Below are 25,883 nucleotides of genomic sequence, written 5' to 3'. Positions count from 1 at the left end.
TAAAGCCACAATGAGATACACATCTAGCAGAATGGCTAAAATTCAGACTGACATTTCCAAGTATTACCAAAGATGTGGATTGCTGGTGGGAGTGTAAAATGGCGCAACTACTTTGGATAACTGTTTAATGGTATCTACCAAACTTGAACATATAGACACTTTATTACCCAATTACACTACTAGAAATAACTGCACAAGGGAAATGAATGGCTACATGTATCAAGAGATACATAACAAAAGCAGCATTATTTATAACAAGCAAAAATACTAGATGCAACCCACACTTCTTCCAACGACAGAATTATATTCACTTTCTAGCATATTAGAAATGAATTACAATGAACAAAATACTGCTTTACACAAAACAAGAATGAATCTCACACAAAAGATGGCATACTGTATGTATAATTCTATTTAAAGAAAGTTTAAAACCAGGTAGAACTAATATATGATGACTGAAATCAGGAGTATAGATACCTTTTGTGGGGAGGCACAAAGGGAACTTTGACATATGTAGTAGTTACAAAGGTATGTTCACTTTGTGATAAATCACTGACCTACAAACTCATGTTTATACACTTTACTGAATGATTGTTATATCACAGAGTTAAAAAAAAAAAAAAAAAGCTTCCTGAGCTGGTATTTACACATATCCTTGACAAAGTCATATTGATTTCCCAACACAAAATCTAGAAAAACATTTCACTCAGGCAAACATTATTCTTGTCCATCAGTTTATATTTTCTCATTATTTGCAGCATTCTCTGCTAATTCTGAGGAAAATATAGGGCGTAATGGTAGGTTTTACTAAAATTTTCTGCATTATTTTCTTCCATGTTTTTATTTTAACTTGCATTTCAAAATGTCTTCTGTGCTCCACAGTGAAATATATTTATCATCGAAGAGAACTACAGAGGGAATCGACTTTGGGGAACTTATCATCAGAATCTGTCACTTAAAATAGTAAACCAATGGTACTTATCAGTATCACCTGGGAAATTTTTCAAAATATACATTTTAAGGGGCACCTGGGTGGCTCAGTGGGTTAAGCCGCTGCCTTCGGCTCAGGTCATGATCTCAGGGTCCTGGGATCGAGTCCCGCATCGGGCTCTCTGCTCAGCAGGGAGCCTGCTTCCCTCTCTCTCTCTCTGCCTACTTGTGCTCTCTGTCAAATAAATAAATAAAATCTTTAAAAATATATATACATTTTAAGACACTTGATAGCCATGTCATTTTTTTTCTCCAAAAGAGAACCCTGTAGGTTTTTTTTTTTTTTTTAAAGATTTATTAGTTTGAGGCGTGGTGAGGCAGGGGGAGAAATGTACAGAGGTGGTGGGTAACAGGGAGAGAGATTTCAAGCAGACTATCAGCTGAGTGCAGAGCCAGACATGGGGCTTGATCCCACAACACTCAGATCATGACATGAGCCAAAAAAAGAGTTGGATGGCTCAACCAACTGAGCCATTCAGGTGCCATTAGAAGTACTCTTAATATTTAAACTAGGATAATGAGCAAATTAGAACATGTGTTCATCCTATCTAGGAAATCCTAAAACATTATGCAAATACACAAATATGGCTCAAAGGAAAAATAAATCTGAATACTAAAACTTTAATATTACTACATGGTAAAAAATGTTATAATGCGGAAAGACAGTGATAAATTAGAAAAACGTGTATAACAATGAAAAAATTTTCCTACTACACAAACAGCTTTTACACATTAATGAGAAAAAGATGTACAACCTGATAACAAAGATACAAGGAGGATGTTTGAAGAATTATAAAAATTAGAAAGATTGGACACAGTTTTTAATAATAACCAAAACTAAAGCAGCAAAAATTCAAACCTTAGATACCCTCTTTGTGCACATTAGATTGACAAAAGTTGTAAAAAGTTGGTAAGCATGTACTGTTAACGTCTCATATACTGGGGCACCTGGGTGGCTTAGTTGTTAAGTGTCTGCCTTTGGCTCAGGTCATGATCCCAGGGTTCTGGGATCAAACCCCACATGGGGCTCCCTGCTCAGTGGGAAGCCTGCTTCTCCCTCTCCCATTCCCCCTGCTTGTGTTCCCTTTCTCACTGTCTCTCCGTCAAATAAATAAATAAAATCTTAAAAAAAAAAAAACCCAAACAAACTCATATACTGTTGGGAGGCATGCAAATCAGCACAATTTGGAGAAACCAATTTACCCTTATCTATTAAACATCAAAATGGAAGTATTCTTTGACCAGCAATCCCACATGTAAAATTTATCCTTCAGAAAATGTAAGGACACAGATGTGCAAAGATAATGTGCAAGGAAATTCACTGTAGCCTAGTTGATAGAAACAAACAAAACAAAACAAAACAAAACAAAACCCACATAAAACCTGAAAATAGGGGCGCCTGGGTGGCTCAGTGGGTTAAAGCCTCTGCCTTCGGCTCAGGTTATGATCTCAGGATCCTGGGATCGAGCCCTGCATCGGGCTCTCTGCTCAGCAGGGAGCCTGCTTCCTCCCCTCTCTCTGCCTGCCTCTCTGCCTACCTGTGATCTCTGTCAAATAAATAAATTAAAAAAAAAAAAAAAAAACAAACCTGAAAATAACTTATGTGTCTGACAGGGGATTGATAAAAATAAATGAACCAGCCACGATTTATGTGCAATGATATGGAAAGCACTCTCTATATAATGCTAAGTAAATAACTTCAAAATAGTGTGTATAATATGAGTAATGCATTTGTGGAAAAAACATACCCACACAGACTTACATATACTTATACAATTTTTGGAAAAATATTAAGAAACCACTGACAATAGTTACTAAGGGAAGTAAAATCTAGTATTTTTTTAATTAACATAGAAGTATTATTTGTTTCAGGGCTACAGGTCTGTGAATCACCAGCCTTACACAATTCTTAGCACTCAACACAGGACATACCCTCCCCAATGTCCATCACCCAGCCACCCTATACCACCCTCCTCCTCCTCTCCAGCAACCCTCAGTTTGTTTCCTGAGGTTAAGAGTATCTCATGGTTCGTTCCCCTCCCCCGGTCCCATTTTGTTTCATTCTGCCCTCCCTTCCCCTCATGACCTCCTGCCCTGCCTCTCAAATTCCTCATATCAGAAAGATCATATGATAATTGCCTTTCTCTGATTGATTTATTTCACTCAGCATAATACCCTCTAGTTCCATCCATGTTGTTGCAAATGGCAAGATTTTATTTTTTGATGGGTGCATAGTATTCCATTGTGTTGTATACACACACATCTTTTTTATCCATTCAGCTGTTGATGGACATGCATGCTCTTTCCACAGTCCAGCTATTGCAGACATTGCTGCTATAAACACTCAGATGCACATGCCCCTTCAGACACTACATTTGTATCTTTAGGGTAAATACCCAGCAGTGCAATTGCTGGGTCACAGGGTAGCTCTATTTTCAACTTTTTAAGGAACCCCCAAACCGTTTTCCAGAGTGGCTGCATCAGCTTGCATTCGCAAAAACAACATAGGAGGGTCCCCTTTTCTCTGCATCCTCGCCCACACCTGTCATTTCCTGACTGGTTAATTTTAGCCATTCTGACTGATGTGACGTGGTATCTCACTGTGGTTTAGTGCAATCTAGTACTGAATTTCTGCCTCCTGCAGAGTTTAAAACTGTTATCAGAGTTTAAAAAAAAACCAAAAAACAAAAAAACTGAACCCCACAAGCAGTAACAATTATATTTCCCTAAGCTAACCAATAATAATAAGGATGGGGTCCAGAGTTTGTATGTTTTATATTTAGGTCAATAATTTAGTGGCACACTCTGATTAAGAACCACTAAACTAAGGAGACTTAAAACACTCACTTAAAAAACAAAACTCCATGGGCTTTGCCTCCGAAACAAAGTTCCTTGTTTTTCATTACGTCAGGTACAAAAAATAAAAGTTCTATTAAAAACAACAACTCAGGGGGCACCTGCATGGCTCAGTCAGTTAAGGGTCTGCCTTCAGTTCAGGCTGTGATCCCAAGGTACTGGAATCTAGCCCCTTGGATCCAGCCCCAGCTTCTCCCTCTCCTCTGCAGCTCCCCCTGCTTGCACGCTTGCTCTGTCAAATAAATACATAAATAAATAATCAAACAAAAACAACAACAAACAACTCAGTTTATTAGTCATCATCAGTCAAAAGGGTTATAGTGAAGTACCCCTTAACCTATAGCATAGAGATTATGAGACTTACTTAAAAATTCACATACTTTAATGACTATTTTTCTGCAGAAATAATCCATAGAAGTGTCTATAAGCATGTAACTGAAGAGTATTGGGAATGTCTCAATCAAGGAAACTTTGGCTAACTTGAGATTTTTAAGACTACACCCTAAACCATTAAGGAAAAAAAAAAAGCACTACAGAACTTCTGCCAATTTGTAAACATAACAAAATGTGTGAAATTAAAAAAACTTTCAGTGATTCAGGAACTTATTTTTAGAAAACACTGACTTCATTCTCCAGTGAAAAATAAAAACCTATTATTTGCGTCATTTAATATAGTACTATTCTTTTTGAACTCAATTTTTTTGAAGTAACTATCAACTATATGATTCTGCATTATGTTCTACCTCTCAAATGCACACACCATTAAGACAAAAATATTACTTGAGTTCTAAAACAAATGGCTGGGTTGCAGGTTGGAAAAAGAATGGAAATTATGTTGTATATAATAATACCATTATAGAGTTTAAAAGTCCTTTTTATCGGTTTCTTAATTCAAGCCTCATTGCTCGAAAGAAAAGTTTTATTAAACTTATTTGACAGGAAAACTGAAGTTCAGAGAGTAAATATTGCAAGGTAAGTAAAGGATAGGGTTAAGGGAAATTCAGGTGTTCTGATACCTTGCCCTCAGTACCATCATCTGCTTGCAGCTGTCTTCATGAAAACTTCTCTAGTCACTATCAGGATATCAAAAATTACCTCAGAAAATAAAAGACAATTACATCTTATACATCATCTGGGGCTCATCTTAACTATCCTTAAACTCCATGTCTCACTCAAACCATTCCTCCTGTCTGAAATGTCACTTTCTTTCTCTCCTCCTAACCAAACTGTACTCAACTTTTTTTTTAAGATTTTATTTGACAGAGAGTATCACAAGTAGGCCGAGAGGCTGAGCAGAGAGCTTGATGTGGGGCTCAATCCCAGGACCCCGAGATCATGACGTCAGCTGAAGGCAGAGGCTTAACCCACTGAGCCACCCAGGCACCCCTGTACTCAACTTTGTTTAAAATTCCGATGACTTTATTTTGTCCACTTTTTTCCTGGTTATCTTTAAATTTTTAATAAGGTTAAGGTAGAACTTGAATATTTGTGATTTCTTTAATACAACAGAGCCAAGATGGTGTCATAAACAGAAACATCATGAACAAATGCCAAATGAGTATTTCTTAAAATGACACAATGTCACTGAAGTGATGATACTATTCCATAACCAGAAGAAAATATCAGTCTGTTAGTTCACTGTCATACTTCCTAAGCACATATGTGTTCTATTTTTTTTAAGATTTTATTTATTTATTTACTTATTTATTTGACAGAGATCACAAGTAGGCAGAGAGAGAGAGGAAGGGAAGCAGGCTCTCTGCCGAGCAGAGAGCCCGATGCGGGGCTTGATTTCAGGACCCTGGGATCCTGACCTGAGCCGAAGGCAGAGGCTTTAACCCACTGAGCCACCCAGGCACCCCTGTTATGTTTTTTTTTTAAATAGTCCAATTAGTTCACACTAGGTCTACAAAGAGAAATATCAGGTCTACTGTATTAAATACAGAATAATTATATATAAAAACATAAACATTTGCATGGTGTAATAGAATAGTTCACACAACTTCAGAGCAGGAGCAGATGATGAAAGGCAGTAAATGTACTAATGACATAATGTGAAATACCCCCAACTCCTAAAAATCCCCAATCTTGGAAGCTCTTTAAATTGATGTACTAGCACAAGGATTTGTCAGGCTGTAATGCACTGATAACATAAAATAGTGTGGGGGGAAAGATAACTCAAGTTGGGCTCCATACGGTTATTGGCTTAGTGGGAATACCCAAAATAAAAGCAGGGATCTTTAATTAAAGACACTAGAAGAGTTTAGTTACTGAAACAGAAAAGAATAATAAAACACAAAAAGATCCTAAAGTATGCATTTTCAACTAAGTATCTACAATCCTAATTATTGTTACACCAATGTCACAAGGAATTCTAGTCACCTGTTAATTAAACTATGAGAAAGGTCTCTCCTTTCTCTTGTTCTCACTATAGTGTAACTCCAACAAGTAACCAAGACTACCAATTGCTGCTACACACTCATGCTCCTAAAGAAAATGGCTGGAGAGGGACACCCCAGTGGCTTAGTCGGTTAAGCATCTGCCTTCAGCTCAGGTCATGATCCCAGGGTCCTGGGATTGAATCCTGCATTGGGCTCCTTGCTCAGCGGAGAGCCCGATTCTCCCTCTGCCTGCGGCTCCCCCTGCTTGTGCTTGTGCTCGCTCTTTCTCTCTCACAAATAAATAAAATGTTTAAAAAGAATGGTTGGGGAATTAGTTTTATTGCTGGCAGAAGGGCCCCACTTTTGACTTTTTTTTTTTTTTTAATGGGCTTGAACTGAAAAACAGAACCTAAGACTGGTATGTAGAAGGACAGAGACCCGTACCTCCTCATCTAACCTTCTCTAGTTCAGGGTTCATACCCCTTTAAAGTCAAGGTCTCTTGATTCTTACCTTTTTCTACTTTTGGGGGGGGTGGGGAGGAGCAGAGGGAGAGGAGAGAAAGAATCTTAAAGCAGCCTTCAAAAGCCCAATGCGGAACCCAACACGCAGACTCAGTCTCAAAACCCTGAGCCAAAATCATCAGATGCTTAGATGACTGAGCCCTGCCCCCGCCGGTGCCCCTACTTTTTTCTACCTCTTGAGAATACGTGAGGGATTATGAAATAGGATATTCAAAAACAAAGGTATTTCTACCAACATGTGTCAAAACTCTGTAGAATTAAGAATTAGTAAAAGTGCTGATAACTTTGTACTGACTCATAAAATATATCTAATTTGAAACCACATTTTTTTTATATTTGTAAACATTACAGAAATCAAGCATTCCAACTGAAGCATCTAATCGATTAAAATATTGTTTTTTAAAAGATTTTTGAGAGATTTTTATTTGAGAGAGAGAGAGAGAGAGAGAGAGAGATCACAAGTAGGCAGAGCAGCAGGCAGAGAGGGGGAAGCAAGCTCCCCGCTGAGCAGAGAGCCTGATGCCAGGCTGGATCCCAGGACCCTGAGATCACGACCTGAGCCAAAGGCAGAGGCTTAACCCACTGAGCCACCCACGCGCCCCTAAAATATTCTTTTAAATGAAAATACGTACCAGATTTTAAACACTCAATTTATAAACACAGGATAGACAAGAACAGGAAAAAGGTTCAAATCCATACAAATAGTAGCCCATTGTTTAAGAAAAGCTGTATGTATCAGTCAGGTCCTGGCAAAACACAAAGCACTCTCAAAGAGATAACTGAAGGGCACACTGAAGAAAGTGTGGGCAGGGTTAAAGGAACCAAACAGGGATGGCAAAGCACTCAGGAACCCCCTGCCACCCTGTGGAATGAAGAGGCAGGAGGAACAATTACTGAAGAGGAGCTGTGCCATAGTAATTGGAAGAATAATACCCAGCTTCTCTCTGTGGCTCTCCAATATCCTGCCAATGCCTCACATTGGCTAAATCCAACAAATGAGCCCACATGAGGCAGTTCTTAGAAGTCAACTCCCTCTGGGACACAGAGCAAGGCACAGATGGGTTAAGAGTGGATCTGGAGGGACAAATTAAAAAAAAAAAAAAATCCGGTAATGGATGTATAAAAGAGAATTTGGGAGTTAAGACCTGATTTAGCTACTTTTAGTTATATAATCCATGTGTAAAGTATAATACCGTGTCTGTGATCTCCACTACAAAATATGAATGATGCCACTCACTTCAAACAGATGTGAGGCAAATAAAGTGAGGTTGACCAGTGCCGAAAGTACCTAACAGAATCCGGCATTATACTAAATGTTAGCTGAAATGAAATGTTAAACACAAGCTTTGTATCCCTAGTGCCTAACACAATGTGTAACTTACAGCAGATGCCTAATAAACTCTGGCTAAATAAATTATGATGCAAAATACACATAAGTGGAAATGAGGAACTGAGGATTCTATCCATATCTTTACCTCTGGTTTGCTATCAATGTACCATCCTTATCAAGGGATACAATCTTACTATATCCAGCTTTTTACATTGTGAAAAAATAAGAAACTTTATTCCAAGAGTGCTACAGGAGAAACAAACATGTTAAGTATCTTGACACTATGTCACTTCAAGAATTATAGATTCAGGGGGCGCCAGGGTGGCTCAGTGGGTTAGGGCCTCTGCCTTTGGCTCGGGTCGTGATCTCAGGGTCCTAGGATTGAGCCCTGCATCTCGCTCTCTGCTCAGCGGGGAGCTGGCTTCTTCCCCTCTCTCTGCCTGCTTCTCTGCCTACTTGTGATCTCTCTCTCTCTGTCAAATAAATTTTGAAAAAAAAAAAAAAAGATTTAGGATTTCTCCTAAGAAACATCTCCTAATCATAAACACTTCAATAGCATCTAATAGCTACCCACATGCCAAATTATTTAAAACCAATGAGAAGGTATTCTGGAAAGTAGAGGGCTGCGCAAAAAAGTTTATAGACAATAAATCACTTCCCGAGAGGAAATTCCTTTATACTCTTGATCTGTTTTTGCTTGTTATTCAGCTAAAATTAGGTTTTTTCTGTTACTTCTCGAAAAAGTTAAAATACAGAGAAAATCCAAAAATTTTGTGTTCATGGTCTAAATACTAAGCATAAGAACAAAAAGTACCTACAACTTCTAATTTCAATTTTTTTAGATGTCTGACACCCAGATGTTCTACACCTCTAAAAACCTGCATAGAAGAAGGAATAACATTTATTAGCATGGAACAACATTATTAGCACTGTTGAAGAGAACAGGTAAGTATAAAGTCATTTTCTTGTTTTTAAGTGAGGAGGAAATAGGCACAGAGATCCCCACCAGAGTTTCTATATAGCTCACTAATTTTGGTTACTAGTGAAGCCTGAGCTATCTTATATTCAAGAGAAAGAATCAAGAAAGAGGATAAACAAGACTTTCTATTTTGGATGTTGTATTATGTATTAAAAAGCATAACAGGCTATTAAACTTCAGCAATATACACTTATGTTGTGAAGTTGGGAGAAGATGAGGAATAAAATATAGCCATTCATTTCAATGGCTATATATTTGCTATTATATGTGAGACCGGGAGACAAAGAGAGACATTTGCTTTGGTGGGCAAGATATCTATAGTATTTCTCACGTGTTTACAAGTCATTTGTATTTCACTTGCTATGTATGGCCTAACCATATGCTCATATCCCAATATTGGACTTTTCCTTACTAATGTGTAAAACTTATTTATATGTAAAAAACACTTGCTTTTATGTGTCAAAAAAAATTTTTTTTAAATTATACTTGATTTTATGGCAATTTTCCAATGCAGGTATTTTTTTTTTTTTTAATTAAAAAAAATTTTTTTGTATTAAATTTTATTTTTTATAAACATATATTTTTATCCCCAGGGGTACAGGTCTGTGAATCGCCAGGTTTACACACTTCACAGCACTCACCATAGCACATACCCTCCCCAATGTCCATAACCCCACCCCCCCTCCCCCCATCAACCCTCAGTTTGTTTTGTGAGATTAAGAGTCACTTATGGTTTGTCTCCCTCCCAATCCCATCTTGTTTCATTTACTCTTCTCCTACCCCCTTAACCCACCATGTTGCATCTCCTCTCCCTCATATCAGGGAGATCATGTGATAGTTGTCTTTCTCCGATTGACTTATTTCGCTAAGCATGATACCCTCTAGTTCCATCCACGTCGTCGCAAATGGCAAGATTTCATTTCTTTTGATGGCTGCATAGTATTCCATTGTGTATATATACCACATCTTCTTTATCCATTCATCTGTTGATGGACATCTAGGTTCTTTCCATAGTTTGGCTATTGTAGACATTGCTGCTATAAACATTCGGGTGCACGTGCCCCTTCGGATCACTACGTTTGTATCTTTAGGGTAAATACCCAGCAGTGCAATTGCTGGGTCATAGGGTAGTTCTATTTTCAACATTTTGAGGAACCTCCATGCTGTTTTCCACAGTGGTTGCACCAGCTTCCAATGCAGGTATTTCAAATTCACGTATCTTTCTCTTTATGACTTTTGGCTTCTATACCTGTCTTGGACAAGTCTTGGTTTATTCCAAGAGTGTATTTTTAAAATGCTCTCATGTTTCCTTCTGGTACTTCTACAGCTTATCTTCTGGCTTAAATCTTTCATTCATTTTAATTCATTTTAAATGTTAGGAATAAGTGAGATCAAAATTTGATGTTTTCTAAATGGCTAGCCAGTTACCTCTTTCTCATCCACAACTCCCACCTATTTAATAAGCTACATCTTAGTATGAATTTTTGCTATCTAGGTGGTATGGACTTCTAAAATAAGCTCTTGAAATAAACTACCAAACTGTTTTGTTCCAATCTGTACTCCCACCAGTCAGAAAGGTGCTTAGATCCTGAATTCTTACTAACATCCCATGTTTTTTAAATAGCATTTTCAGAGTGACAAAAAAGTACTTCAATTTCCATTTATTTGACTACTAAACAAATTCAACAATCTTCTTTATTTCTTCAATGATTTATTTGTTCAAATGGACCATGATTTTTTTTTTTTTGTCCATTTTTACACTGGAACCTTAATGCTCTTTGATTTTAAACATACAATAGTTACTTCCTAACATTTGCCCTTTAATTGTGTAACACTTTGAAGGTGTTTAAAATTTTTATTTAGTCACATCTATCAAGCTCTTCTGTAAATTCTTTGTTTCATATGCTTACAAAATCTTCTCAGAGGATGGAATCTATTTACCAATACAACTACCATTTTTTGGTAATCATTCCTTCTCGAAGATTCAAGTTTCACCTGAGGTCATTTTCTTTCAGTCTGAAGAGCATCCTATAGCATTTCTTGGTATGCAGGCCTCCTTGCAACGAATTCTCTCAACTTTTGTTTATCTGAAAAATATCCTTATTTCACCTTCATGTTTTATGGATATTTTTGCTGAATTCAGAATTCCAGGTTGACAGCTTTATCCTTTTAGAACTTTAAACAGGTCATTCCATTGTCTTATAACCTCCATCATTCCTGGTTAAGTTATCCTTTTTTGATATTTTAATTCCTATGTTCCTAATGTGTCTCCCCGCCCTCCACCCTTTGGCTACATTCCATATTTTCTTTCAACCTGTGATATTCAGTAGTTTAAGATGTGCCTAGATGTGGTTTTCCCTGTGTTTATCCTGCTTGGGATTCACTTATGGGATTCACTTATTCACTTATATTAACTTCTTGGATTTGAAATTGATTTTAATCTGAGTAAGTGATGGCAATTACTTCTTCAAATATATTTTTTTAAGATTTTTATTTTTATTTGACAGAGCGAGAGAGAGAGAGAGATCACAAGTAGGTAGAGAGAGGCAGAGGGGATGGGTGAAGCAGGCTCCCTGAAGAGCAGAGAGCCCAATGCAGAGCTAGATCCCAGGACCCTGAGATCATGACCTGAGCTGAAGGCAGAGGCTTAACCCACGGAGCCCAGGCACCCCTTTATCCTATCTGTTTCATCTCTCCTTCTGCCATTCATATGTTAGACAGTTTAATACTGTCCCATAGGCCATCGAGGCTCTGTTCATTTTCTGTAATGCTTCTGCATTTCTTAGATTGACAAATTTTTACTTATCTTCAAGTTCACCAATTCTACCTCTGGCATCCCCAACCTGTTGTTAAATCCATGCAGTGAAATTTTCATCTCAGACATGGGACTTTTTAGTTCTAGAATGTCTATTCCTTTTTATAGTTTCCACTTCTCCACTGACATTACCCATCTGTTCAGTCATTATCATGCTTCTCCCTTTAAGTCATTGAAAATACTACAGTTGCTTTTTAAAGTCTGCTAATCCTGCTAATATTAGTGTCTGCTACCATTTGGGGTAGATGATGTTGGCATAAAGTCATATTTTCCTGATTCTAGTAACGGTGTATTATAAGCTGGATATTGTGGAAGATATGTTGTAGGGACTTTAGGAGTCTCTTACGATCTCCCGAAGAATGAGGATTTGTATGATACCTGGCAGTTAAATCAATGGCTAATCAAGTTGGACTTGTGGATGCTTGGTTTACACTTTTTAAGAATGGGTCTTAAGAACATGTTTACCAAGACCCTTTAATTTGGTGGGAATCAAAAACCAAATTCTGTCTCCCCCGCTGAGGATAGCTGCAATATCTCTAGTCAGCATTTTCAGTCTTACAGCTGTTGTTTTCCATTGAGCTCAGCAGGATCTTCCATTCACAATTCAGGGGTCACCTAAGTCTTGGGGTGGGGGGGGTTATTCATAGATTTTAAGGCTATCCTACTATAACTCCCTCCTTTCTGGAATTCGTCAATTTCCAGCAATTCTGGCACTCTGAAACTTCATTCCTTGACACCTTAAACCAGTAAGACTCTGACTTTCTGCCTGATTTCCAGCTGCCCTGTGCTGCATGGTCTTTTGCTCAAGAGTAAAGCTGTATAAATTTTTTTTTTTAAACATCTGGCAGTTTTCCAAAGTATATCTTCAACTAGGTTCTGAGATACAGTATTATTCAACCTGTATATGATGCTGTCATAAGAAATCTTAGCCTAACATTAAGTATACATTATCTCTAAAATATAAATTCATACTGTACAGCTTTTAAAAACTGATCTTTAAAAGGTGTTCTTGCATTTATAATACTTGCAACTACAATGGCTTCAAGGAATATCTGAATTTATTAAACTTTTTGACTTTTTACTGTAAGTAACCTGTGTAAGTATTGATTCATTTAGTCTTTCAATAAATATGTCCAATGTCTATTGTGTGCCAGACATTCTCCTAGGTGGTAGATATACAATACCAAGATAGAAATAGGCAAGGCCTCTGTTCTGTGGAATTCACATTCCAGTGCATCTAAAAAACTGAAAAAAGATATTTCAGACTATGTCTTCCCCAAACAATAATATGGGTGATTTTGCCAGGACCTACATTATAATAAAATGATGCCCTTTTTTCATATGCATAATTTTGAAAGAAAAATTGATTTTACATTTGGACATATATGGTAGTCCCATAATCTAAATAAATACTTATCAAAATCCATTTACTTATCAAATACTTATCAAAATCCATTTTGAAGCTTTCTTTTAAAAAACTACATATACCCTGACAGCAACTCTGCTTTTCATTGTAACAATGGTTTTCTGACACCATAATTAGCTGACAATTTAAGTTATACAAAAAGGAATCACTGGTTATTTGACGATACAACATAGTATAGAGAACATTCATTTAGATCACTGTGCATAATTTCAGGAACCCATACTGGTAAATAAATAGTGGGGGAAATCTTCAAAACTGACTCCTATCTTTGGTTCTACCCTTCCTCTAGTGTTAAATAAAGGCTCCTAAGGCAGTGAGAAAAGAAGTATCTATCTTTCCATATTATCTCCTACAGGGAGAGCTGCAAATAACAACCTATCAAATTTAAACATGGCTAGGTACTATTTAATGTAGTAACTGACTACCAAAAACCAGAATTTAAAAACAAAAACAAAAACAAAAAACCAGAATTATCATAAGCCATCTTTTGATTGAACCACAACTGGAAGTGATGTATTAAAAATAATATGTCCATACATAAGCTGATTTTGGCCCAAAGTAAACAGTGCTTTTGTAAATCTGAACCATCTCATTAAGAGAAGTCTGAGACATTTAATTTTCTTGGATTTTCATATATGGCTTTCTCTAAACAAAGATAAACTACTAAAGTTCATTATAACAACGTTTGCTGTTACTCAAAAAGATTATTTAAATGTCTAAAGTTTTTTTTTCTAAGTTATGGCATTCATTTTGCCAATGTCAAATTTGAAAATGCCATATTTCCTCTAATAAATCTATCCCCCAATATAGCTGCCAAATTCAGCTATCAGAGCAGTGCAGGTTCTGGGCCTAATTCTTGCTGCCCAAATAATATTGAGGCACACGCTTATAAAAACTCTGAATTATTAAACATCTCTTTATACTATGTGTTAAAGTAAAAATGGAATAGGCACCACAATACATTTTCGGAGAAGAATAAATGCTTAAAAATAACAGCTAATACAGGGATAAGCTTCAAAAAAATCCATGAAATCTCTAAAATGGTATACTAAATAGTGCGTAACTGTACATTCTATGGACAGAATCCATAACTTTCAAGAGATTCTCCAAGGAGTCTAAACAAAAGATTAACAGCTACTGCTGAGATGTTGGAATTTAATTTGCCAGTAGATGTTAACATCAGTTTCTGTAAATTTTCTGCTCTTAGTAATTCGTATCAGAATGATATTCTTATCTATACTAATTGTTAGCTCAGTTAGAATGCACTTGTATCCCGTTAAGGTTTGAAGCTGCAGTTCTTTCCAAAAGAGTTAAGTTTTGGAGAAGGTTAACAGCAACTTCTTTCAAGACATGTCTCCAAAGGCAAAGGAAACAAAAGAGAAAATGAACTTTTGGGACTTCATCAAGATTAAAAGCTTCTGCACAGCAAAGGAAATAGTCAACAAAACAAAGAGGCAACCCACGGAATGGGAGAAAATATTCACAAATGACACTACAGACAAAGGGCTGATATCCAGGATCTATAAAGAACTCCTCAAACTCAATGCATACAAAACAGATAATCATGTCAAAAAGTGGGCGGGAGACATGAACAGACACTTCTCTAAAGAAGACACACAAATGGCTAACAAACACATGAAAAAATATTCACCATCATTAGCCATCAGGGAGCTTCAAATCAAGACCATGTTGAGATACCACCTTACACCAATTAGAATGGCCAAAATCAACAAGACAGTAAACACGTATTGGAGAAGATGTGGAGAAAGGGGAACCCTCTTACACTGTTGGTGGGAATGCAAGTTGGTGCAGTCACTTTGGAAAACAGTGTAGATATTCCTTAGGAAATTAAAAATAGAACTACTCTATAACCCGGCAATTGCACTACTGGGTACTTATCCCAAAGATACAGATGTAGTAAAAAGAAGGGTCATATGACCCCAGTGTTCATAGCAGCAATGTCCACAATAGCCCAACTGTGGAAAGAGCCAAGATGCCCTTCAACAAACGAGTGGATAAAGAATATGTGGTCCATAAACACAATGGAATATTACTCAGGCATCAGAAAGGATGAATACCCAACTTTTGCATCAATATGGATGGGACTAGAGGAGATTATGCTGAGTGACATAAGTCAAGCAGAGAGAGTCAATTATCATATGGTTTCATTTACTTGTGGAGCATAAGGAATAACACAAATGATATTGGGAGAAGGAGAGGAGGAGTGAGTTGGGGGAAACTGGAGGGAGGGACAAACCGTGAGAGACTGTGAACACTGAAAAACATGCTGAGGGTTTTGGAGGGGAGGGAGTGGGGGCTTGGGTGATCTGGGTATTAAGGAGAGCACGTATTGCATGGAGCACCGGATGTGGTACATAAACAATGAATCTCAGAATGCTAAAAAAAAAAAAAAAAAGTTTTGGGGAAGGTTAAAAAACAACTCTCATCCCTAAAACAAATGTCTCAGGTTCATAACAGAAGAATAAACATGAGGTATGTATATGGCCTAGAATAATCTATCCCATGTTTTATATAAAATTATACAAATAAAGGCTAATTAATATTGTAAAATAAAAGGACAACTGATTATTAATATGTATATAAAGGTATTATAATGCTACTATGTCTTCTTCACTTAAAATGGTAATTACCACTGGAAATTGTTTTTATCATTCCTTGTAAAGTAAATCAATGACAATATCTCTATTTAAAATGTAATGGACACTGAGGTAAAATATTTGCTGTCCAATAAGAAAGAATCAGCAATGGTGCTAGAAATACAATCTAAATGCCTTTCAATTATTTGAATGTCTCCTCAGAAACATGAGCATATTATATGCAGCGCTAAGGAAATCTGGATTCTATTTATTGCTACCAAGTGGTTTTGTGGCTTTGGTTCAGTAACCACCTCTCTGTACCACCTGTAAAACAGGGAATACACAACTGTAGCAGTAATGAGGTTATGTACTCACCTGTTTCATTTTTCTCCCAAGCACATAGGAAGACCACATTTTCCATTCCACTTGCTGCTACATGCAGCCATGGATCTAGTCCTGACCAATGCAATGATGTATGCTCCTTCCAGGACTGGTCCCTAAATCATCCTTTCACACATCCTTTGAGCTCTCACTCTTCCATCACTGGCTTGTTGAATGTAGTAATCCTAGTGTTGACTCCATGCAGGCCACAGGGGCAACTGAGTCACAAGACGGAAGGAATGTGGATACTGGAGTCATACACATGGTTCTCTATGTGAGAAATAAACTTTTACTGCGCTCCACTGTGAGATTTTGGGGTTCTCTGTTTCAGATACAATTATCTTAACCTACCTTAGTGGGGGGAAATAAAATGAGGTAAAAAATTTAGAGTAGCTTGGGGGGTGGGGGGGGGGGGTCAGGGATTTTTAAATACTATACATATGTGGGGTAATGACAAGAACTTTTTATCCAGAAACTAAGGCATGGACTTTGGACTCACAAGTCTGGGTTCAAGCTCAGCCTCTGACACTTACTATGCTATGTGACACTGAGTTAAATTAATAATACAGTTTTTTCAACTACAAAATAGGAGTAATAATAATAATACCTACAGCCCACCAGATTATTATTAGGATTAAGTGAAATAAAGTATACAAAGAATGCAGGATAGGGTATGGCACATATTAACTACTTTACAAATACTAGCCAAACTATTAAAAATATCTAAGAAGATGGCACAAATGTAACTAAACCACCTACTGGATAAAACTGTTGGAAAGATTATCATATTTAAGGTTAGTAATGAAACAAATTGTTGGTTCTGAGAGGGCTTTTCTAATGTAATCAGAAAAATTAGTCATGTGGAAGTTTGGAATACATCATTATAGTACATTAATTTCTCTAAGGTAAATATAAATGTTTTTAGTCTTATGTTTTTAGTCTTATGTTTATAAGACTAGTTTTTAGTCTTATGTTTATACAGCTACAAACCTACCTCAAGTGGTCTAACATATTTTAAAGATTTTATTTTTTTATTTGTCAGAGAGAGAGAGAGAGCGCGCACGCGCACAAGCCCACCAGGCAGCTGGAGAAGCAAATTCCCTGTAAGCAAGCAGCCCATGCAGGGCTTAACTGACTGAGCCACCCAGGCATCCCGTGGTCTTTCCAATATCCAATATTAAAAATGGATTAGGGGCGCTTGGGTGGCTCAGTGGGTTAAAGCCTCTGCCTTTGGCTCAGGTCATGATCCCAGGATCCTGGGATCAAGCCCCGCATGGCACTCTCTGCTCAGCAGGGAGCCTGCTTCCCTCTCTCTCTCTGCCTGCCTCTCTGCCTACTTGTGATCTCTCTGTGTTAAATAAATAAAATCTTTTAAAAAAATGGATTAAAAATTTTGATTCAACTACTTATAACTGTATGAGGTGAGGGTAATTCAAACAGATCATTAGCATAGGCAAGTATCAGTTTCCAGCAAGTTTTTTTTTTTTTTTTAAAGATTTTATTTATTTGACAGAGAGAGACCAAGCAGGCAGAGATGCAGGCAGAGAGAGAGAGAGAGAGGAGGAAGCAGGCTCCCCACCAAGCAGAGAGCCCGATGCGGGACTCGATCCGAGGACCCTGAGATCATGACCTGAGCCGAAGGCAGAGGCTTAACCCACTGAGCCACCCAGACGCCCCATCCAGCAAGTTTTTAAGAATGATTCAAATATACTATTTTGAACTATGTCCTTTAAATAGTTTCTACAATTTCACAGAAAAAGTAACAAAGTTCAGAGCATACTATTCCCATATTCCATAACCCTCTCCAAAGAGGGTTCTTAAACAGCCTCACAAACATATACCTGCCACATTTACCTCCTGAAGCCTATTCTTGATTGGGATGTAGAACAGAATGGTACTTTGTGGTTTTAATAATACTCATTAAAACTACTATTTACTTAATCTATTACAAAAAGAAAGCTGCTGCAGAAAGCAAAAGCATTATTCATTCCATTTTTCCAAAAAGAGAAAGATTAAAAACATTTTGGCTGCCTCACGCCAGGCCTCTTTGTTCAGAAGGGCAAACCAACAGGTAAATAGGAAAGCATAATGCAAAATCCTGGGCATGACAGAGTACACAGAAACATTCAAAATGCCACACATGATGGAATGCCTAGAGACATTCAAAGGTTTTTAAATAGGTTTTAAAAAAGATATCTAGTTGCCAAAAATTTTTTGAACTGGTTAAAATATTTATTGCTACAGATTAACAGAAGGGTTATACTAACCTCATCTGAAATCTTAGCCACATCTATCTACTTTTTTGAATTTCAGTTTCCTTATTTACAAGTTGAAATGACTGAACCAGATGATGTCAAAGGTCCCTTAATTCTAAAAGACTGAAATTCAGGGCTTCTGGCTGGCTCAGTTGGTTGAGCGACTGCCTTCAGCTCAGGTCATAATCTTTGAGTCCCCGGATAAGTCCTGCATCAGGCTTCCTGCTGAGCAGGGGGTCTGCTTCTCCCTCTGACCTTCCCCCTCATGCTTACTTGCTCTCATTCTCTAATAAATAAATAAAATCTTTAAAAAAAGACTAAAATTCAAATTACAAATGCATAGTTTTAATATACAGCATACTTTAGAGTTAAAAGTGGATAATTAAGATTTTTCTGAGATAATTTTGTTTTAAAAAATCTCCAAATTCTCTAAAATGTTAGTATACTCTTTTGTAAATCCAGTGGAATGAGTATAATCTTTGCCTTTTTGGTAGTCTTCTTCTGAGTCCAAATACAGAAGCACATATGTCACTGATCCGGAATTACTAAGTTGAACTAAAGTCAGGATATAAGCCTTTTCTTGGCTTTACAACTCTCCCAGAATGACTGTGCTTCACTCTTTTTCCCTATAAAATAAGGGAAAATGTGCTATCATCTATTTCACTGGATTAGTATTAAAGTATATTTTTGAAACATCCTGAACTCAGACAAGAGATTTTTTTTTTTCCCATTGGTAACTTGTCATAGCAAATCTAAGTATAAAAACAAAAGAAAGAAGTTCCCATGAGACGACTGCATATGACGGTCCTGTTACCGCCCACACCGGAATCAGTTACAATGAATAAATCAATACAAGATGCTACTGTAATAAGAAGAATCTGGAAAGGTGAGTAGGTCCACTGCAACACCAGATTTTAAATCTCTGATCTAATAAATACTGCCTAAACTAATCTATCCTGCAGTTTTTGTTTATATGAATAATCAACACTTCTTAAATAGGCATTCTTAAAATAGTGAAATAAAGTCCTTCGGAAAGAGGGTTAGGGACTGATTAGTGGGTGTGAAAGGGGGAAATAAAACAACCATTTAGAAAAGCCTATCATCACTAGATAGATTATGTATAGCACAACGACTAATTCTTTCATCCAAATCAGGTTACCTGGTAAGCAGTTACACATAGCCAAATCAAATAGATGTCTCCTTATGGCAAGCAATACCATTCAAAAAACAAAACAAAACAAAATTTTTATTATGGATGACTATCCTTTGGCTTTTTACATAAAGATAATATACTTTACTAATAATGTCCTTAGCAAAAACTTGTGACACCACGTAGTAGATTGGTGGTCCTCAAAAGATATGTTCCCATTCATGTCTGGAACCTGTTAATAATATCTCAGAAAAATTTTTAGTAGTTAACTTAGAATCACCAACCTGGAATGATTTGTGGAGATAAGACAGGAGTCAGGCCTTGAAAGAGCAGGACCTTAGATAAGTAGGGAAAATGGAAAAGGGTTTTCCAGGCAGAGATAAAGGCCTATGAAAAGTCATGGGGGTGAAACTATGGATGTTTTATTAACATATTTACCAAACAGATCAACTGGCTTCAATGTTGGGGTCCCCCCCAGAATGGTGAGAGAATAAGGTTAGATTGTGGAAGGTTTTGAATGCCATGAAAATTTGAAATTTATCTGTGAGAAGCAAATGAAGATTTGTAAACAAAAAGACTTATGTAATCATTCAGAAACCAGGTGATTAATGAAATTTCAGTCTGGGAAGATAAGAGAAAGTGGTCTGAAACTTTGGCTCTACCACATTAGCTGTGTGGATAAATCTTTAGACCAGCACAATCCAACAGCACTTCCCGAAATGACAGAAATATTCTAGACCTGCACTGTTCAATATGGTAGCCAGTAGCCGCATATGGCTATAGAGTATCTGAGACATGACTGGTACAACTGAGGAACTGAAATTTAAATTTTTTAAAATGTTAACTAATTTAAACTTAAATAGCCTCATGTGGCTAGTGATGATACATTGGACTGAGTAGCTCTACACTATAGTTCTCCCACTTATAAAAAGGAGAGGTTAAATTAGAACACTAGTGTCACTAGGATAAGTTCCACAGCCAAATCAAGTTGGTGCCACATTCCAAGAAAAAAGTAAATGGGTATTTGAGTAGATGTACCTGAACATAACTAGAGCAATTCCAGGTTTGTAACCTTGTCATTTCACTCTTTGTATCTCTGTAATTAATTTAAGAGATGCCCTCTGTCTCCTGATTAGTGATTTTTCAAAGTGGTCTTTAGGTTGATGTTTCCTAGGAGTCTATGGTTAAATATCTAATGAATCTAATTTAATAGAACTTCTGTGGAAAGGAACAAACATTTCATGCAAATTGCCCCTAGATGTATGCTGTTCAGTATAAATATGTACTGGATCAAAAACTTAGTATGAATAAAAGAATGTAAAATCACTCAATATATGCTGAAATGGTAATATTTTGGATACACTAGGTTAAATAAAATATATTACGAAAATTAGTTTCATCTGCTTCTTTTTACTTTTAATTTAGCTAATAGAAAAATCTTAAATTACTTATGACACATTAGACTTTATTAATAATGACAGCCCTGCTGTAGAGAAAGTTATGAAATAGATACCTTACAGTACACATATTCAGTTAGTACATATTTATTCAACATCTATTATTGTCAAGCTTTATGCTAAATGCTGAGACCTTAACAGCGAACAAAGAGAATGGTCTCTGCCATAATTTTTAAATTATCTCCTACACTTCTAATGCACATTTCACATATATTATCACATTTGTGATAATGCATAAGGATAATTTAATTTTAGAATACTTTACCATATGGGGGAGCAAATGCCAATACTTGACTTAGAAATGACAGAATATAAAACATGAAGACTCACACTAATGGCTGTCTATTTTTGTGATACATGCTATATAATGTTTATATGGAAGCCTAATACTATCACATTCCAATAGCTTCTTCCAGTTTCTTGATGACTCCCTCTAACTAGTTTGCTCCCTCTTTATGGCTCACCTCTCCCAGACTGTCTCTTCAACTGGCAACCTGCCTGCTATTCATATTACAGCAGGGTTATTTATACTTTCATGGGTCTACAAAGAAGGAAAGAGGTTGAAAATGTAAAGTATACATAATTTTAGGCAGCCAACTCCTGTTTTTTGGACCCAAGACTGAGATTTGAAGTTTCTTTTGGGTTTAAAACTTGGGTGATTTCTGTAGGATTTTACTTCATAATTAAAAGTACAAATTTACTTGAGAGCTAAAACAACTCATTAGTTTTGTCCCACTGAGGCTTTCACATAAGAAAACTTTTTCAAATAGGACTTCTAAAATGAATTAACTAATGGTATTTTATCTAGCAAATGATTTTCAAAATAAAATACTAGGTAACAACAATAGGTCAAGAATATGTATGTTTTTAAGGCTAATGGCATTGCTTTCAAGAAACTATTACCAATAAACTAAATGCTCAAGTTTATTGACAGCTACAAAGAAAGCAAGAAAAACAAACCTACTTTATCAAAAGGTGGTAATTTTTCCCACTTTAATAAAGTATTACTGACATATGATAGCTATTGAGAAACAAATGAAATACCCAAGTTTCAAACACCCAAAGTGATCTCACTGCCTTTTTTGGTTGAAGTCTACCACCATCTGAAATACAGATGTGGTGAGCAAAGGAATTATTATCCCTCGGTCTATTGCTGTGCAGGTGTGGTTACATACGTAGTTGTTTCAATGTTACCCATCTTCTACAAGCAAACAAAAAACTATTATGACTTTTTTTTTAAAAGGCTAAAAAAAATAATAATTACTCATTGGGAAAAAAATGCCTAAGGAAAATAGAGCTATTTTCCATAAATAATCAAATTAGCATTTTGCTAAAAAGGAGTCAAACCAAAATCTTTAAATGAAAGTAATTCATACAGGATCATGGGTCCTTTCAATCATTAAACTACTAGTGCTAATATGCCAAATACAATGCAATTAAATATAAGTTGACAAATTCAACTTTTCTTTGGTCTTCAACCCAAAATGGCCTACTTTTCATATGGGCCTCAAACAAAAGAGCATAAAGCTTAGTGCAAAATCAGTCTGCTTTTGACAATCGTCACTTGTTAGTAGCATCAGGAAAACAAATAACAATTCCCTAAAATTTCCTTTATAACCTGAAGAGAGAATATAAGAAGACAATTCAGATGTAAATGTAACAAAATTTATCTGCTTCCCCCCTTACTCTGTGCCCAGCACTAGACCAGGGTCTTTTAACATGTTATCTCAAATATTTGTCCAACCCCCTCCCTCCTTGATAAATTCAGAAAACTACATTTTTCAATCCTCAGTGCCCTTCAGATTAAAAAAGCAAAACAAAGCTGGGAGGGTGCATTTCTGTGATAAACCTAAATGTTTAAGGTTAAAATCAGAACCTGCCATACTATACAAGAGAGTCTTTCACATGCTAAAAAAGTTTGCTTCAAATTACCTATATTAATTCTATCTAATAACCCTATGCGAACAAATAGTATCTTTCAATCTGATCTCACTAAAGAGAAGGGGCTCCAAGGGTCTTACATTCACAACTGCAAAAATATTACTTTATGACCTTCCCTACTTCAAATTTATGAAATGCGTTTATTTTCCACTAAGATGCTGAGGTATCTTTAAAAACAGATACTAATCTAGTACCTTCCATACATTAGGTAGAAAAAAAATACGGTTTCATTTAGTCAAGTAAAAAGGCACCCCAAATTCTACAAATCGCCATGAAAATTTTAAAAAGAAATTTCAACACTGGTTAGATAGTAAAATGGACTGTTATTTATTTAAGCTAATGATCAACTGAGGCCCTCCCCAAAATGAAACAACAATATTTTAAGTAGCCACTATCTGGAGACTCGGGTTGTGTTTCAACTCTTAAAACACACGGCAGTTTTTAAAAAGTTAATCTTACTGGACTCCTCCTGGAAGTCAACAATATTGAAAAAATATTTTAACATTAGTTGCCAAGTGTAATTTTTTCCCCCTCAGAAAGACACCTTGTGGTGACATTAAAATAGTTTCCATGGAGGCATGAAATTTAAACTTGCTATATTGTATACAATAAAAAAGAAAATTAAACAAAGAAAAAGGGCTTTTTGCTGTTGTTGTTGTTGTTGCATAAGGTAATTAAGTCCCAAGACTTAATTGCAAATCTTTACCATGGAACTCCAAAGAGCAAGAAAAGAACATTTGAAAATAAGAGTTAACAATAGATCATCGCCATTTTCGACACAGAGAGAAGTATTTACGTTTTAATTCAGTTCAGTCAGTTGGGTGTTAAGGCTTAAAAAGGCAAATACGGTAATAGCTTGAATTATAAACAGACGTGGAAGGCTGCCTATTAAGATGGTTAATGGCAAAACTGAAAATGAAAACAAGGCATACCGTCATACTTCGTGTAACCAAGAGTCAAGGAATCTAGGTTAAAATAATAAAAAATGAATAAGACAGCCATGTTCTTACAAAAAGAAAAAAAAGTAGAACGGAAAGAAAAGATCACAAACATTTTAAGGCAACCATGGGGAAAGATTGCTTTACGCCTCCACTGTTTACTAACATTTAAAACTAGCATTTCTAGTCAACACCTGGGTTTGAAAATAGCAGCACGGAAACATTGTCTTTTCCAACGTGAACCCAACAGAACATTCTGCAACGTTCTGAATAGTAAACATTAACCAGAATAAAGCATCGTTCGCGTATTTCCACCTTTAAGGACCAATGGGAAAAAATTAAGACCTTTTTTTCTCCCATATATAGCATTGGCGCCCCTCTCTCCCCTCTTTTATTTATTGCCCTTGTCGCGGGGCTAATGTACCCTAAACTTCTTTTTCTTTTTCCCATTAATGGTAATGGGGAGAAAGAGCAACGAGAGAGGGAAACCCAAATGACAGGGAAAACGAAATTAAAAATCGTGGCGTTTCTTGCTGGGTGAAGGCTAGGAACACCCTGAAGGTTTAGCAAGGGAGACAATCCTGGGTATACCCCTATTAAAGCACCCTTTAACCCTAAAGCGACACCATTTTTCGTCTGTTTAATTTCTGCTTTTGAAGGGGATGGCAGTTCTCCCCGAAGAATCTTCCCGGGTGCATGCCACCCATTCCCTAGAGCCCCCTGCAGCAGGGGATGGGGGCTCTCGCCCCAGGTCTGAATTTGCAGCGAGGCCCGGGAATCGGTCCCGTTAGAGCCGATTTCACCCATCAGGAATGCGCTCCACCCCCGCCGCTTTCCAGCGGCGGCCGCCCGGCTGCTTCGGCGGCCGGGGAAGTGCTGCCGGGGAGCGCCGCCTCGGCCCGTCATAACACTGCTGGCTTGGCCGCCGACTCCACAGACTGCCCCGGCCCGGAGGACAGAGCTCGGGGCGGATCCCACGCTCAGGCTCAGCCTGCGCGGCCCAGGGGGCGCCAGCGCCGGGTCCGGGCTGTGGACGCGGAACCAGCCAGCGGCCTGACCCCCAGGACCAGGACCGACCCCCGCCCCGGCCCTTACCCCGGAGCCCGGCCCGAGAGGGGGCGCCTTTCCCGTGGGATTTCTGAATCCATTTCCGTCCCGGGGAGGGGCGCGAGGGCAGCAGCCGTGCCGGAGCGCCTCGAGTCGGAAACGGGAGCCGCCCCTGTCCTCCCGCACCCAGGCGCAACCTCCACCCGCGCCGACCGTACCTTCAACTCCTCAGAGCGGCGGCGGGTGCCGGAGTGCGGGTGAGGAGGCCCATCTCTCGGCGGCGGCGGCGGCAGAAGCCGAAGGAAGTACGGAGGAGGGCTCCTCAGACCCGCCGAGACGCCTCTCAGCGGGGGCGGGGGGAACGCAGAGGAGGGGTCCCGACCGCCGCTTTCCCGAACTCCTCCTCCGCAGTTCTGTCTTGACGGCTGTTCCCGGGAACCAGCGCCCCAACTGCCATTCTCCCCCTCCTTCAGCCCCCGCTGTCTCCGCCTCCTCCTCCCACTCCTTCCTCCCGCCCCCGGCCCACCCCGCCCCGCCCCAGCGCGCCGCCCGCGTGCCGTGCGTCATGGCGTCACGCCCAGCGGGTCCGCCGCGGGCGGCTCTGGGACGCTGTCGTTCGCTCGCGCACGTTCGGCCTGGCAGGTCTTGGTGTGTCCCGCCTGCGACCGGGTTGCTGGGAGGACAGCGCTCCGCTCGTCCCTTACGCGGTCAAGTCAGCTGCCGTTTCTGCCCCTCGGCAAGCAGCACTTCGCCTCGAGCGGTCGGGGCTGTGGAGCAGGTGTCGCCTCCGAGGATGGGTGGGGTGGCCGGAGCTGCTC

General features: G+C 38.2%; 1 protein-coding gene across 1 annotated transcript in view; it reads right to left on the bottom strand.

Annotated features, from left to right (window-relative positions):
* The window catches only part of LOC111146727 (ring finger protein 19A, RBR E3 ubiquitin protein ligase), a 58,580-nt gene extending 33,097 nt beyond the window's left edge, over positions 1-25,483 (bottom strand). The window contains exon 1 of the mRNA XM_022502406.1: positions 25,284-25,483. The gene's annotated coding sequence lies outside the window, so the exon portion shown is untranslated. The remainder of the gene's footprint in view (positions 1-25,283) is intronic.
* Positions 25,484-25,883: the final 400 nt, after the last annotated feature.

This window comes from Enhydra lutris, unplaced genomic scaffold, assembly GCF_002288905.1.
Source record: "Enhydra lutris kenyoni isolate GAN:26980312 unplaced genomic scaffold, ASM228890v2 scaffoldscaffold14, whole genome shotgun sequence".
NCBI classification, from domain to species: domain Eukaryota; kingdom Metazoa; phylum Chordata; class Mammalia; order Carnivora; family Mustelidae; genus Enhydra; species Enhydra lutris.
The sequence above is the reverse complement of the archived record's forward strand: the minus strand, read 5'-3'. Positions and strand labels throughout refer to the sequence as shown.